This window comes from Pelmatolapia mariae, linkage group LG6 (genome assembly GCF_036321145.2).
Source record: "Pelmatolapia mariae isolate MD_Pm_ZW linkage group LG6, Pm_UMD_F_2, whole genome shotgun sequence".
NCBI lineage: Eukaryota > Metazoa > Chordata > Actinopteri > Cichliformes > Cichlidae > Pelmatolapia > Pelmatolapia mariae.
In genome coordinates this window covers 8,432,931-8,450,754 of record NC_086232.1, presented here as the reverse complement: position 1 = coordinate 8,450,754, position 17,824 = coordinate 8,432,931, and positions in this window count along the sequence as shown.

The following is a 17,824-nucleotide window of genomic DNA, read 5'->3' as shown; positions in this document are numbered from 1 at the left end:
TTCTTTTACATTTTGAGAGAAGCCAATTGAGTCTAATAAAAGATTAAATGCCATGTTGAGGCTGTCATTTTTAGCATCTACATGGATGTTAAAATCACCCACAATAATTATTTTATCTGAGCTGAGCACTAAATCAGATAAAAAGTCTGAGAAATCAGAGAGAAACTCTGTGTAAGGCCCAGGTGGACGATAGATGATAACAAGTAAGACTGGTTTCTGAGTTTTACAGCTGGGGTGGACAAGGCTAAGCATCAGGCTTTCAAATGAATTAAAAGTCTGTCTTGGTCTTTGGTTAATTAATAGGCTGGTGTGAAAAATTGCTGCCACACCGCCCCCTCGGCCTGTGCTTCGAGGTTTCTGGTAGTTAGAATGACTCGGGGGTGTTGATTCATTTAAACTAACATAATCATCCTGCTGCAACCAGGTTTCTGTAAGGCAGAGTAAATCAATTTGTTGATCAATTATTAAGTCATGTACTAACAGAGACTTGGAGGAGAGAGACCTAATATTTAATAATCCACATTTCACTGTTTTACTCTTTGGTTCAGATGTGGATACTGTATTGTTCTTTCTTTGTGATTTTTTTTTTATGTTTAAATTGTTTATTGCTGGTTTTTAGTTTTTGTCTGTTTGGGAGCTGACACAGTCTCAATGGAGATGGGTTTTTTTTTTGGGGGGGGGGGGGTAGCAGGAGGAGAGAAGCTGCAGAGAGGCGTGTAAGACTGCAACTCTGCTTCCTGGTCCCAACTCTGGATAGTCATATTTTGGGGGGTTTAATAAATTGGTCCATATTTCTAGAAATGAGAGCTGCTCCATCCAAAGTGGGATGGATGCCGTCTCTCCTAACAAGACCAGGTTTCCTCCAGAAGGTTTGCCAATTATCTATGAAGCCCACATCGTTTCTGGGACACCACTCAGACAGCCAGCAATTTAAGGAGAACATGCGGCTAAACATGTCACTCCTGGTCTGATTGGGGAGGGGACCAGAGAAAACTACAGAGTCCGACATTGTTTTGGCAAAGTTACACACCGATTCAATATTGATTTTAGTGACCTCCGATTGGCGTAACCGGGTGTCATTACTGCCGACGTGAATTATGAGCTTACTGTATTTACGTTTACCCTTAGCCAGCAGTTTCAAATTTCCTTCAATGTCGCCTGCTCTGGCCCCTGGAAGACAATTGACTATGGTTGCCGGTGTCTCTAGCTTCACATGTCTGAGAACAGAATCACCAATTACCAGAGTTTGACCCCCGGCGGGTGTGTCGCCGAGTGGGGAAAAACGGTTAGACACATGAACAGGTTGGTGGTGTACCTGGGGCTTCTGTTTAAGACTATGCTTCCTCCTCACCGTCACCCAGCCGCCCTCTTTCCCCCGCTGCTTGGGGTCTGCCGGGGAACAGCTAGCGGGGCCTAAGCTATCTTCGGCTGCACCAGCTACAGGGGCCTGGCTAAAAGAAAGGGTGCTTCGGATGAAGCACGTGAAGATTATACTATGAAAAAGGAATGTATCTAAAAGTTTTTAATTAAATTGCTAAGCAGAAAAGCTACTCAGAAACACCACTGTGTTTGAGCAGGAACAGGAAGTGATACTCTACCACAAAGCCAGCAAATACCAAATGACAGCGCCACCAAAAGTCACAGTGAATGAACTGAAAGAAGTCAATCTATAAACTGTTAAACTGATAAAACAGTCATGATGATTATGTAACAAGTTTTAGTCGACTTTCTACTGGTCGTTTTGGTATACAATTTAAAAGCCATTTTCTTTTATAAATACACCATACACTTTGTTCTCGACCATTTCTTTTCCTCATATCCTTAATGGACAGTGGAGGAACACTACATCTCGCTTCTGTTTAACATTTATCCAGGCGCCCCCACACTGTACCTCTTCAGAAACCAAGGGAGAGAGACAGACACTCAAAGAGAGGGAGACGGAGAGAATTTAACACAAACTTTTATTTCCACTTGAATCTTGATCTCAAAATAGAAAAAGTTTTACCACAAAATAATTACAAGAGCACAAATAAAATCTCAAAACCAAAGACAAATGAAATAAAAAGGCAAGGTCCTGCGACTGAACACATCTTGCATACCTTTAAAATTCACAAATTTCAGTTTTCTTTGTCAGTCTGTGGTATTAAAAAAATCTCAACATGATGACCAATGTTTGACCTTTCACCTCTAGCATAGTTTTCTCTGGATTTTAATCTGGCCACTCCTGAAATGACATTTATCAGTGTATGTACAGCATCCATTTTTGGTTTAGACAGTCTGACACAGACCGTCTCCATGGCAACCTCCGAGACTCTTCTTTTCCTAAAAAAAAAAGTCTCTATATGACCACCAACAAACCTGTTACACCATATTTTATCACCAGCTCACCTTCGCTGAAGGATCTCATACAAATCTAAACATCTTTTGAGAAAGTCCACATCACTCTGATCTGTAATGAAAACAGAAAAACAATGACAACACCAGCAGAGGCCTCCGACATAAACCTGGCAACATAAATGTAGATAACTTTGCTTATTTATCTCTTAAACCATGCAACAAAGATTAAATTTCTAACAAATATACCAATATAAATATATATTCCAGAAACAGGACATTCCAGTTAGATCCTCTTTGAACTGGGCAGCTCAGCCCATCATCCACTTTTACAAAACAGAAAGCCGCCTGATACAACAGCCCCAAAAGTGACAAAAATCCACCTCCAAAAAGCAAAAATTCTCATAATGGAAAAACAAAAAAGACTGTCAATCCTATCAAACACTTTCTCTTAATCTGAAGAAATTATTCCAACATCAAACTGTACAATTTACAAATAACTACCAAGTCTCTCATGAGAAAACTCTTGTTCACATTAGAGCTGTGTGGTACACAGTACGACTGATCTCTGTGAGTGATTCCACGGCATACTGACCTGCTCTGCATCCAGGAAAAACCACTAACACCACATAAACTACACTAACAACACCGTACACAATCACACTAAATCATCAGCCTCACAACACACTACACATAAAAAAACACAACTTTTAGCCAGACAAACCACACAGTCCACTAAACTTCCGTCATTCACCAGAGAGAGGGAGAGATATAAAAAGAGAGAGTTTAGTGGATGTGTGTTTGTGTGTGTGATACACACAATGTATGAATGTACTCTCCAATAAAGGTTATGTAGGTGATGAAAAGTGGGTTAGATTAAATGTTTACATTTCTTGTGCATGAAGTAAACTATAATATTTATATGTAAAATTCCACACCTACACCTATTGTCTGTCATTCAAGCACACGGTTTCAACATTGTTACTTTTCAAGCACCTACACCTGTGCGCCCTCACACTGCAGCACATTTTACTCCCCTGGTTGCAGAAACCGTTCTATATTTTGTCACAGCTGCAAAAGAAGCTCCACTCAAAGAAACTCAAAGATTTTTTGCTAAAGCATATAGTTAGGGCTGGACCAGGTGACCCTGAATCCTCCCTTAGTTATGCTGCAATAGACGTAGGCTGCCGGGGATTCCCATGATGCATTGAGTTTTTCCTTTCCAGTCACCTTTCTCACTCACTATGTGTTAAACCTCTCTGCATTGAATCATATCTGTTATTAATCTCTGTCTCTCTTCCACAGCATGTCTTTATCCTGTTTTCCTTCTCTCACCCCAACCGGTCGCAGCAGATGGCCCCGCCCCTCCCTGAGCCTGGTTCTGCCGGAGGTTTCTTCCTGTTAAAAGGGAGTTTTTCCTTGCTCATAGGGGGTCATATGATTGTTGGGTTTTTCTCTCTATTTATTATTGTGCGATCTACTGTACAATATAAAGCGCCTTGAGGCGACTTTTGTTGTGATTTGGCGCTATATAAATAAAATTGAATTGAATTGAATTGAAAGATGATGGAGAGGAAGAGATTTCAGAACATGAGGCCTTTTGCCAGACAGCAGACAGGAAGGTGGGGAGAGAGTGAAGCGGTATGGCACACAGGAAATGGTCGAGGGCAGACTCAAACCCAAGCGCCTTCAGTGAGAACTCTAACGTTTAGTACACGTGTCCCCACTCAGCCAGGTGAGATATAGCAGAACCATCAATTCAGAGTCTGGCAGTAAGGGTGAAGACGAGCCTGACTATTGGTCTGCTCCAAAACAAGCCCATAAGCAAGCGTTGAAATATTATGTTACAAAATTGTGAAACTGGGACATGAAATTTGATTTGAAAATCAAATTCATCCTGATCAGGAGCTGTTATGATCTAAATGGTGTTCTAGATCCAGTAAGCAAACAGGAAGAGCTCCAATATGTGTGCTTTTTCATTAATGAATAAATAATAAAAATCTATAGTGCAGACTACAGCGCCATTCAGTTGGTGTTCGCTCTCTCTGCAGTAGAGTATCACTTCCTGTTCCAACACATAGTGGTGTTTTTGTGTAGCTTATCTGCGTAGCAGTTTAACTAAAAACGTAGAGATAACTTCTTATTTCATAGTGTAATCTTCCTACTTGAACATGACATGCCCAAAGGGAACTGATGTCTCGTCCACACGTACCCGGGTATTTTTGAAAACGCAGATTTTTCTATGCGTTTGCACCTTTCGTCCACACATAAACGGCGTTTTCGGTCACTGAAAACGGAGATTTTTAAAAACGCCTGCCAGGGTGGATATTTTCGAAAACTCCGTTTTTGCATTTACGTGTAGACGAGAAAAACTGAGAAAACGCAGCGTCAAAGGTGTGCGCCTTTTTTGACGTCACACTGTGCGCCACGTTATTGTTTCGGTGAAATGAATTTCTACAATACTGTTACTGTTAATTGTACTCTCTGCAGTGTTTAAATGCTTACATATACACACACAGTTACTGTCCCTCCACACATACGACTCGGTTGTGCTTCTATGCCCCATCTTTGTTTACGATTTCCTACCGAGGCTTCCAGACTTCTGATTGGCCAACATTTAGGAATATATCGCCACCTGTTGCTTTGGCATGTTCCTAGCAGCGTTTTCCTTCATTTCTGCGTTTACGTGTGGACGGGATTATTTTTTAAAACGGAAAATCTCCGTTTTCAAAAATACCCGTGTACGTGTGGACGTAGCCTGACTATTTTGCAGTGGACGCTTTGTGTTTACATCTTTTTGTAGAATCTGTTTACACATTCAAAATAAAGAAAAAGAACTTTCGTTCGTTTGTTTTTTGTTTATTTTAACTTTCTTCGTAGTCTGAGCATATGTAAACTTGGGCCACATGCTTCAGGTATCCTTCCACAAGCTTTCTGCAATAGTTTGCTGGAATCTCAGCCCACTCCTCTTGACAGAAATGGTGTAACTGGGTCAGGTTTGTAGGTCTTCTTGCTCACACTCTCTTTTTCCGTCCCGCCCACAAATTTTCTACGGGACTGAGATCAGGACTTTGTGATGGCCACTCCAAAACTTTGATTTATTTTCGTTAAGCCACTTTGTAACTAATTTGGAGGTATGCTTGGAGTTATTGTCCATTTAGAAGACCCATTTGCGCCCAAGCTTCAGCTTCCTGGTTGATGTCTTCAGATACTCCACATAAATTTCTTTTCTCATGATGCCATCTATTCTGTGAGGTGCACCAGTCCCTTCTGCAACAGAACGGCCCCGTACGTGAAGCTGCCACCCCCATACTTCACAGTTGGGATGGTGTTCTGAGGCTTCAAAGCGTCCTCCTTTTTCCTCCAAATATACTGTTTATCATTATAGCCAAACAGTTACATTTTTGTTTCATCAGACCACAGGACACGTCTCCAGAGATTAAGAGGAACCTTTTAGCTCATGATAGTACAGGACTCATTTTACTGTGGATAGTGACACTGTGTTACCAGTTTCAGCCAGCATCTTTACAAGGTCTCCTCCCTGAGCGGTATGATGGTTGTACATTCCCATACTTTTTATACTTCCCACATAGCAGTCAGGCCTGGCCCGGATTTGGTGTCAAGCTGGCACTGCTGGCTGACTTCTGGCATGCTAAATAATCCAGACGTGGGCCAGGCCTGGTGTAGATGGCATTGTCTATGTGATGGCATGCCACATCTGGCCCGATTATGGTTTGGTTTATGTGGCCCAGGCTCAAAGAAAACAGGTCTGGCCCGGATCTGGCATCAAGTTGGCACTTCTGACTGACTGGTGTCGTGGTAGGGCGTATGTCAACCAGATGTGGGCCAGGTCTGGCAATGATGGCACTATTTGTTTTTCTATTTTCTTATTTCAGTTAGAAAACTCAAATGCTATGTTGCAATACTATACTGCTATGGTAGCCAACTTTTCAAATGCAGGTTTGACAAGTTTGAGAGTGTACACTTTATCCAAAACCTAGTGAGGGTTTACTCACGTTTACCACCGGGTGGCTGTAGCTCAGGAGGTAGAGCAGGTCACCGATTGATCGAAAGGTTAGTGGTTCGATCCCTGGCTCTTCCAGTCTGCATGGTAAGAGGTCAAGGTGTATGAATGTAGTTAGGATGCACTCAGTTAGGTGAAAGTGTGTGATTGGGTGAATGTGGCATGTATAATGCACTTTGAGTAATTGGGAGAGTAGAAAAGCGCTATATAAGAATCAGTCTGTTTCGTCATGTTACTTCTGTACTATTATGTTCCAGCACATGTTGTTATTACAAGGCTCGATTAAGGTACACATTAGGCTGACATCTGAGGCCAGAGCTGAAACTGTTCTGGGCCAGCAGTGTGTCTGCAACTGGCCCGCGGCTGCACACAATGTGCTTATACATCGCCCACATATCGCAAAGAATGATGGCCCTTTGGTGACGCTGATAATTGGCGTCTGTCTTGTGTCAGTGACGTAAAAGACGGATTTAATGCGACATGACCGTTCAAACAGCAGTCGCTTTCTAAAACATCGGATATGTATCGGATTCAGTACCACATACGAAAGTGACCCAGATCGGATTTGAAAATATCGGATTTGTGCCGTTCACACTGTCATACCGTGATCGGATATGGGTCGCATAGGGTCAAAAAAATTGGATTTGATGCGCTTTCGCCTGCAGTGTGAACGTAGCCTTAGTTTCAGAATAATTAAATCTGTGACTTTGTTTTATTGTAAGGTTATTAAGTTTCAAATAGTGTGACAAATAAATATAAACTTTAATTCTGAAAATATTTAAATATTATTAAATAACACCAACTACAATATTGGATAATATGTGTTTGTTCAGCAGAACAGTGCTTTGTAATTTGGTAAATAATTGATAATAAGTGTTAGAAGTACTGGCCGTGTTTTACCTCATCACCACGATGAGTTGGAAATACTTCAGTTTCCCTCAGGTGGCCTTTTGCTGGTTGGATTGCCACTACAGTCTGTAAACTGTAGAGGTAATTTTGTGAGCTCATTGGATGAACAGTTTCTGAAATACTCAGACCAGCCCATCTGGCACCAATTCTGATACTTTCTTTGACCTTCGGCAGGTCATCATGAACATGTCTGTATGCTTAAATACTTTAATTTGCTGACGTCTGATTGGTTCACTAGATATTTGTGTTTAACAAGCAGGTGAACAGGTGTACCTGGCAAAGTGTGTGTAACCCTCAGTGTTACTGACATGTTCCACACTGACGCACAAAAATACTCTGTGCCCCACACTGTTTTATAAAGTATGTCTAATCACTGTAGACATTACATAATCCTTCTTGAAGGAGAGGTCAAAGGTCAGTTACCTTTATAGGTTCTTGCTATATCAGAATCAGAATCAGAATACTTTATTGATCCCAGGGGGAAATTATTTTTTTGTTACAGTGCTCCATTATAAACCAACATTAACAAAACAGACAACACGCTAACTAAGAATAGTACAATATATAAAAATATATATATATATACATAAGTCACACATTAATAAATAGCTGGAAGTCACATAAGTCACACATTAATAAATAGCTGGAAGTCACATAAGTCACACATTAATAAATAGCTGGAAAAGAAACGTGTAGTTGTAGCAGTAACCAGTGTGTTAAGTGGATGCGTTGTACAGGGAGATGGCCACAGGCAGGAAAGATTTCCTGTGTCGTTCAGTGGTGCTTTTCGGTACTCTCAGTCTCTCACTGAACGTGCTCCTGTGACTGACCAGCATGTCATGGAGAGGGTGGGAGGTGTTATCCAACATTGTCTTTTTGGACAACATCCGCCTCTCCGACACCACCTTGAGGGAGTCCAGCTCCATCCCCACAACATTACTGGCCTTACGGATCAGTTTATTGAGTCTGTTGGCATCTGCGACCCTCAGCCTGCTCCCCCAGCATGCCACAGCATAGAGGATCGCACTGGCCACAACAGACTCAGACGTATATGTTGTGACATATACACAGCACAGTTGTAAGAATCAAAGTTTGTAGGTTCTAAGGCTTTTTGTCAATTTTCAACCAATAAATCATAAAGTTGACCTTGAAGACCACAAGTTTTAATGGATTGTTAACATGACCCCACTCTACAGCCCTACAACATTTTAACATGAGTTATTTAAGACTTTTCAGCTATCCTGTTAACAGAAAAAAGATTAACGAGCAGGAAAAAAAAGAAACAAACTTTAATTATTTCTGATTAGAAGCTGTACAGTCCGGACTGACTTTAACAAATGTGCTATAGGCTCACCTGGAAAATAGTGAGCTTTACAAGACTGATTTTGTTCCAAAGGCTTGCACAGACCTCAACCAATCCTAAGGCTAATTAGCACGGCTAGAATTTTAAAAACATTTGTTAAATGTAGTCATTGCTAACATCTACCTGTTTTAGAGCATGGTGAGTAGTGAGAATGCAAAGTTATTGTTACCTCTAAAAAGAAAAATGTGAAGATGTGATATTAGCATGAGCTATATACTATCTCCAAAAGTTGATTCTGTTCATCTGGACTTAACGTTTTGTGGGAAAAACATTTCGTCACTTCTTCAGTCTCATATGGTTACCTGCCCCCTTGCAAAACTTTGCTAGACCCGCCCCTGAACAGTTACCAGCTGTCAGCTACTAGAAAAGGATCCTGGTGTTGTCTCTCAGAAACAGTTCATAACTTCTCTTCAACTCATCCATGTTACCTAAAAGGTAAACCTGTTTCTCCATCACCTGTTCAGCTCTGATGATTCAGTAAGGACATCTCCTGGTTTCATCTTCATGTTTCCCTCTCACCACATATCCAAACCGATATCATGACCAGCAGCTGTTACAACTGTGGCTCCAGCAAATATCAGCTGATACTAGAAAGTCATATTAAATAAATTCTAACAACAGCTGATCAAGCTTTGGCGTGCCGCTGTTGTTTAGCGCGACATCCACTGGTTTCCTCTTTCTGGCTGAAATGCGCCATAAACAAACAAGAGAGAAAAGCCGATCAGCTGATCATTGATCAGTTTCATCATTTAAGTAGCAACAGGAGAGAGAGGGAGAGAGAATGGGAGACAAGAGGCAGCTGACAGCTTAAAGACAGAATATCTCCAGCTTCGTGTATTTTTTTTTTTCATTCTAGCTGAAGTATGGGACAAATCGCGTTCCTTTTCAGCCCAATACAAAACACGGCGGGTTCGGCGGCCACCACGGGTCTCTCCTCCTCCTTCCTCCCCTTTCCCTCATCCATCTGCTGGCCTCTGTGAAAGCTCTGCCACAGCCACCACGAAGCATCAGAGTTATTTTTACACAAATGCCAGCATCTGTCCACCACCTTTCATTTTTTATACCGTTCCAAAATAACAAAAAAACCCATCGGCCCATAAAAACGAAAAATCACCATCGGCCCACCGGGCAAATGCCCGGTATGCCTGATGGCCAGTCCAGCTATGACTGTAAATGACCATAAATTAACGGTAAATTACACTGCGGTGAGCTCCATTCATATAGTTCTATCACGTGCACGTGCACACGCACGTTGACAACCGTAACCATGGCCGCCGAGGGTATATAAATGCTGCACAAGGTTCCAATCGTCCCTTTACACTTGCTCGTGGACTTGTTTCGACCTGCTCCAACCTCAGCCTGTGGAAAGCTAAGTTTTGCAAAACCTTTTACTGAAAGCGGATTTTACTTGAAAGCGACAACAAGTACTTCATCTTTGGATTGTTTGTACTTGTTTTTGTTTTTCAAGTTTGAAGATGGCTCGCCGTGGACCCCACCTGGACTTCGCTGCAGGTACGTTTGAAAATTTCTTTAAATTTAAATGACTGTAATAATTTAACAAGTTCCAGTGTGAATATCAAGTTTTAACGTGATCAAATATGTGTATTCCAAGATTTTTCCCCGTAAATTGTTTGTATGCTTTAAATTTTCCGGGAGAGGTGTAGAAATTATTAACGACTGGTGTATGAATTTGAAAAAAAAAAAGGTGTTACGTTGATTTGAAGGCTTCAAATTTGACACTTTTCTTTAAAATGAAATGGTTAAAAAATAGCTTAATGGACTAAAATTTGTAAAATGCCCAAAAATCAGTTTCTGTGGTAACGGCATCTTCAGGATGTCATGACGTCAGAACACGCAGGTGTAAACACACAGATCCCGGTCCCCTCCTAACATCCTGTTCTTCCCGGATCAAAGGCTTTATTGATCTTATTTATTGATCATATTTTTTCTCTGCTGCAAAACACAAAGATAAAAAAAAAATAATACAAATAAAATAATATCAAAAGAATATGAAAACAGTAGTAATAATGGTATTAAGACCTATCTTCTGTTACGGTAATGCTTTTAATCTTATTAGATAGCAGAGAGATATATTGTACACAGGGATATTTACACAGGGATAGCATGTTTACCACAGATTAGATGTATCTGTCCTTGTGGCAGATACAGTCCTTGTGCACATTTCTAAAAATGTGGATTCTGAGTTAAGAGTTTCTGTTTGTTTGTTTGTTTATTTTTCACTTGACCATCATTTTCAGACATACCTGCAGAGCTTTGTGTGTGTGCAATTTTTACTCTTGCCAAGGAGGTTGTATTTTTATTAAAAAAAAAAAAATATATATATATATATTATACATTTAGGACATGAGATTGGTACATGTGGTCTAAATGTTACATTATGGTTTGCATCCACACATTTAACCTCTGAGCTTTTTTCAAAATGTATGACATCGTGAATTGTAAATAAAACAGGAGAATGAGCTGCATGGTTAGTTATAAATTTACTGTAGTATATTTATATAATAAGTTACTCATGTCCGGCTACTTACAAATCAATACCTATTATCCATTACCTATTCCAACATAGTGTTTGCATAAAGGCTTACAAAGAACAAATAAAGCAAATTGAATGTACACAAAATACAATAGTGTCACCTTAAAAGTACACAGAGTGAGCTGTCTTGGTGGAGGTTTGGTGGTCTTCTAGTAAAAAAAACTTCACTTAAAGATTTGAACTTAGTTGACTTGTTTTTTTTCTTGCATGAACAAGTAGAAGTGTCATTCAGTCTGACATAAATGTAGCCTAAAATGCTTTTCTCTCATCTTCTGCTCAAACTAACAGATGTAGGACTGTTGCTTTAACACTGGGTGTGTATTACATTCCTAATCTTATTTTAAAAATTGTTTCCTCACAGGGCGTCTTGACTATGTGGTTGAACGCCCTGCAGAAGAAGGCCTTCCTGAAGTCATCAGGATCCTGGATGACACTGATACCCAGCGTATCAGTGAAGGTGAGTATGGTGAGTATTTCTTCCCTCTCTCACTCTTCCCCTCTTCTGGTGAAGCTCAGGACACTGATACCCAGCGTATCAGTGAAGGTGAGTGTGGTGAGTATTTTTTCCCTCTCTCACCCTCACCTTCTTCTCATGATGCACCAGATGCTGATGACGGTGAACAGGAAGGTGAGTACCCCCCCTTCCTACCTGTAGACGATGAAGAGGTGAGTGAACAGACTGACGATTCATTTGACTGGAACGAGTTAGTAGAGTGGGGGGATTGGCTTAGCGATGACTCGGGGTACGACACCATGGATGAGAGAGATGATTCCCCTCTCATCCGGGAGCACCCTCCAGAGCCGTTTTGGCACGATTGGCAACATCCTATTGCTCCAGGTGCTGCCCCTATCGCCATACCGCCTTTTGGCCAGGCCAACGCCCCACTCTTCCCTGTTGCCCCAGTTGGTGATCCGCCAGCTGCTCCTCCCTCAGCTGCTCCCTCTGCTGCTCCTTCCTCAGCTGCTCTCTCATCTGCTTCCTCAGATGCTCCTTCTGCTGCTCTGTCCTCAGCTGCTCCCTTTGCTACTCCTTCCTCAGCTGCTCTCTCATCTGCTTCCTCAGCTGCTCCCTCTGCTGCTCCTTCCTCAGCTGCTCTCTCATCTGCTCTCTCTGCTGCTCCCTCTGCTGCTCCTCCCTCAGCTGCTCCTCCCTCAGCTGCTCCCTCTGCTGCTCCTCCCTCAGCTGCTCCTTCCTCATCTGCTTCCTCAGCTGCTCCTTCCTCAGCTGCTCTCTCATCTGCTCTCTCTGCTGCTCCTTCCTCAGAAAAGAGAAGCAGAGAAGACATCTGCACCGAAGAGGTAAGTGCAAAGAGGTGCAAGGTAAGTGACCAGTTCGATGCCCCTTCAACATCCTCAGGTTGTTTTGGAGTCAGACGTTTCTGGGAGAGGCCTTTTAACCTTTCATTAGATGACAGTGACTCTGATTAGTTTATGTTACGTGTTTTTAAACTTTGTAACACTTAAGTTGGCCTTTGTGTTTTGCAGTGTTTGTAAATATCTTTTACTTTTTAATTAACTTTGTAATGTTTAAGTTAAGCCTTCGTGTCTTGTGATGTTTGTAACACAGATATAAGAACATCTGACTCGCACATGTGAAATGTATTGTTTTTTTCTTGATATGTGACATTAATATTAATATTACATTGTGACTGAAAGGTAGTTTTTTAGTTGTTATTACTTCCATTTTTCTTAATATCACAGGTAACTTTTAAATGAATAATATATGTTTTTCCCAAGCCCCAATTCACCATGCAGGACAAAGGTAAGTCTGTACTTAATGTCAACACAAATAAGTAGAAAAGGTTTAAAAATGATGTCGTGAACTGACTGTAGTCTCTTGTTTTTACATAAGGTGTAGCCTGTGGCTAAGGGATCAGAGGTGAGGTAAAAACACATAACAGAAGAAAAGTAAATTTAACAAATCAGTGATCTGTGAATTCATACTTTTCTTTTTGTCTTTAAATTCAGGTGGTTTACACTTTTTCTCTCCCAGAATTCAACACTTCAGACACTCAACGTCCAAGATGGAGCTAACACCCCACCCAGAAGACAGCCTTACCCCGACCAACCCGATGAGAAGGATGGATGACCAAGTGACAAACTGGAGAGTGGTGCTGTGTTCCAACTATGTAAGTTATCACCTCACATTGACAACAAACTGTCTTGAAGACGAAGTTCTTCCAATAGTAGGTATAAATCATCATTCTCATCCCTACAGTCAGCAGCACTGTAGGTTTAGGTTTATTTATATTTTTCATGTGTATACGTTGGGTTTAATATTGCTTTTTAACAACATACTGCAGCTCCCAACAATGAAAATGCTGTATTGTGTTAAAATGACACCTTTCTTGTGTTATTGCTTTGCAGGGAAGCTGAGAGTGGACAGAGCTGCACAGAGGACCAAAGATCCACCCTCAGCACTTCATAACTGACTGGCCACAGCACCACCCCTCTTCACCCAGGGTGAGGAGGGTCCTGACCCCGCCTGCACAGAGGGAGTTGTGAACATGCACTTCTGTGTCGGTGGGTTTTGGAGCCTCCTCACACACACACGTATGAAGACTGTCACTGGAAGATGTCTCCATTGCATCAGCAGGATGTGAGCATTTGTAAAATATTGCAGTTTGTGATGTTTTATACATATTTTTATTGCTTCATTTAAAACTATGAGATATAAAATAAACCAGTTTTCATAATATTTTCTGTGTATTTAGTTGTTTTCTTAATAAGTTATTTGGAACATCATTGCAACCTGTCAGCTTTTTATTGAGGATTTAGAAACTTGCTGGTGGCCTGAGTGTGTACAGTGGGGTGTTGTTTTTGTCACATGGTGAAAGTGACCTCATGGGGAGCTAAAAGAACAACTGAACAATTTGGGGATTCACAGACTTTTCTAATCCTTAAAAAATGAAGAAAAATTGTTCAATGTTAAAGCTCAAATATAAACCATCCTGACACACTGACACAAATGATCTGCTATCTATAAGCAGGACAGTGTTTTCATGAGCCTGGGTGAAGGTCATTTGCATGAGTTTAACCTCCTGGTCAAAAACTTGCATGACTCTGTTATCACTGTAACTTTCTTCTGTTTATTTATTCACTTGCTAATTGTAGTAGATTAACCAACTGATTCTTACTCGGCCTGAGTGTTTGAATGTTTGCAGTTTCAGGTCCTACTGATCAGTTTTAAGTACTGTAGAAAGTGAGCAGCAATTTATTCAAATCCTGGGATGAAATGGGACAAAAGGGTAATGTGACAGCCACATTAGTTCCCTTCCCTCGTTTAACAATGTGTAAGCAAACTGCTTTAACCTGCAATTTACTGCATGTTATTAGGCTGCATGGTACAACCACAGTCTGCTAACCACCCGTGGTGAGCGAAGGTTTTGAGGTCTTGCTCGAGCTACTGATGAAGTTTTATCAATGCTTGTTAAGTTTCCCAACCACATTTCATCCCGATGGTCCAAGGCTTACATTTTTATGCTCATAAACATGCTTCTGTAATTAATCAGTAACCAATTTATTACTTTAAGTTACAGTGTGAGGGGCATTAATGAACATAAATTAGATTTAACTGGATTATGTGTTTAGGTCAAGAGACACAGACCTTCATCTTTTAAGAGGCTGTTCTTAAATGTCTAATCACGATGTTTGTGTTTGTCTGCAGCATCACTGCAGCAGAGAGGGTATAACACAAGGACACAGTCATGTGGTTTCTGTCCTGCTATTAAGTGAATAAAATACTGAAAAAAACATCTAGACACTAAATACAGTCACTGGCCACTTCATTAGTTACACCTGCCAGTACTGTTTCACCTTCAGATCTGACTTAATTCTTTGTGGCACAGATTCAACAAAGACCTGGAAACATTCCTCACAGATTTAGTTTCATATTGACATGATAGCATCACACAGTTGCTTCAGATTTGTCGGCTGTGCATCCATGTTGCAAATCTCCTGATCCACCACATGCCAAAGATAATCTGCTGGATTGACATCCGTTATAAGATGAGTATACTGTGGTCATAAAACGATGGACATGGTCAGCAGCACAGCTCAGGGAGGTTGTACCTCTGGAGAGGCCTCTTCCTACACCTGAAGTTTTTACCAGTGAAAAGAACAGAGGGTTCCTCGCACAGTGTTTCCTAGTGTTTCATCAACAAAGGAGAATTTATTCCTCAGACTGTGCAAAATTGCATTCATGGTTATCCTGCTGCGAGGGCGAGCTATGAGATGGGCCCAAGCCATGCTTGCTCCTCAGCAGTCTTTATTTAACCTGATATGTGGAAGACTGCTCCGACTCTGGACAAGGAGTTATGCTTTCTGTTTTTTTAAATGAGCAGTAATGATACTTGTAATAAATGTAGCCTTTATGCAGCTCTGGAGGCCTGGATCACTAAACTGAACTCTCGGCATCCCACCCTTGAAAACCTGTAGCTGGTCAGGCCCCTGTAGCTGGAGCATTGGAAGGTGGCGTAGGCCCTGCTACCTGTCTCCCAGCAGGTTATCCTGAGCAGACGGGAAAACATGATGGCTGGGTGACGGTGAGGAGGAATCATAGTCTTAAAGAGAAGCCCTGGTACACCACAAACCTGTTCCTGTGTCTAACTGTTTCCCCCACTCGGTGACACACCCGCCGGGGATCAAACTCTGCTAATTAGTGATTCTGTTCTGAGACGTGAAGACAGCAGCAACCATAGTCAGTTGTCTTCCAGGGGCCAGAGCAGGCGACACTGAGGGAACTTTAAAAACTGCTGGCTGAGGGTAAACCTGAATTCAGTAAAAGTATCATTCACATCAGCAATAATGACACCCAGTTACATCAATCAGAGGTCACTAAAATCAATATTGAATCAGTGTGTAACTTTGCCAACACAATGAAGCCAGGTAACACACACCAATTAGTTAAACTGCAGGAATGTCTTAAAGACATAAAGACCTGGATGGCTGCTAACTTTCTGCTTCTTAATTCAGATAAAACTGAGGTTATTGTACTCAGCCCTGAAAATCTTAGAAATATGGTATCTAACCAGATTCTTACTCTGGATGGCATTACCTTGGCCTCCAGTAACACTGTGAGGAACCTTGGAGTCATTTTTGACCAAGACATGTCCTTCAACGCACATATTAAACAAATATGTAAGACTGCTTTCTTCCATTTGTGCAACATCTCTAAAATTAGAAATATCCTGTCTCAGAGTGACGCTGAAAAACTAGTTCATGCATTTATTACTTCCAGGCTGGACTACTGTAATTCATTATTATCAGGATATCCTAAAAACTCTCTGAAAAGCCTTCAGCTGATCCAAAATGCTGCAGCAAGAGTACTGACAGGAACTAGAAAGAGAGAGCATATTTCTCCTGTATTGGCTTCCCTTCATTGGCTTCCTGTTAAATCCAGAATTGAATTCAAAATCCTGCTCCTCACATACAAGATCTTAAACAATCAGGCCCCATCTCATCTTAATGACCTTGTAGTACCATATCACCCTATTAGAGCACTTCGCTCTCGCACTGCAGGCTTACTTGTTGTTCCTAGAGTATTTAAAAGTAGAATGGGAGGGAGAGCCTTCAGTTTTCAGGCCCCTCTTCTGTGGAACCAGCTTCCAGTTTGGATTCAGGAGTCAGACACTATCTCTACTTTCAAGATTAGGCTTAAAACTTTCCTTTTTGCAAAAGCATATAGTTAGGGCTGGACCAGGTGACCCTGAATCCTCCCTTAGTTATGCTGCAATAGACGTAGGCTGCCGGGGATTCCCATGATGCATTGAGTTTTTCCTTTCCAGTCACCTTTCTCACTCAGTATGTGTTAATAGACCTCTCTGCATCGAATCATATCTGTTATTAACCTCTGTCTCTCTTCCACAGCATGTCTTTCATCCTGTTTTCCTTCTCTCACCCCAACCGGTCGCAGCAGATGGCCCCGCCCCTCCCTGAGCTGGTTCTGCTGGAGGTTTCTTCCTGTTAAAAGGGAGTTTTTCCTTCCCACTGTCGCCAAAGTGCTTGCTCATAGGGGGTCATATGATTGTTGGGTTTTTCTCTGTACCTATGAAGCGCCTTGAGGCGACTTTTGTTGTGATTTGGCGCTATATAAATAAAATTGAATTGAATTGAACTGAATTGAATGTCAGACTGTCGTCCCCTCCCCAATCAGACCAGGAGTGTCATGTTCTCCTTAAATTGCTGGCTGTCTGACTGGTATCCAAAAATAATGTGGGCTTTATAGATAATTGGGAAACTTTCTGGAGGAACCCTGGTCTGGTTAGGAGAGATGGCATCCATCCCACTTTGGATGAAGCAGCTCTTATTTCTAGAAATCTGGCAAATTTATGAAATCCCCTGAAACATGACTATCCAGTGTTGGGACCAGGAAGCAGAGTTGCAGTCTCACACACCTCTGCAGCTTCTCTCCTCCTGTTATCCACCTAAAACCGAATCTCCATAGAGACTGTGTCAGCTCCCAAACAGACAAAAAACAAAGTACAAACCAGAAAAAAATGACTTAAATGTAAAAAAATAAAAGAAAGAAAGAACAATACAGTATCCTCAACAGCACCAAAGAGTTAGTACATGACTTAATAATTGATCAACAAATCGATTTACTCTGCCTCACTGAAACCTGGTTACAGCAGGATGATTA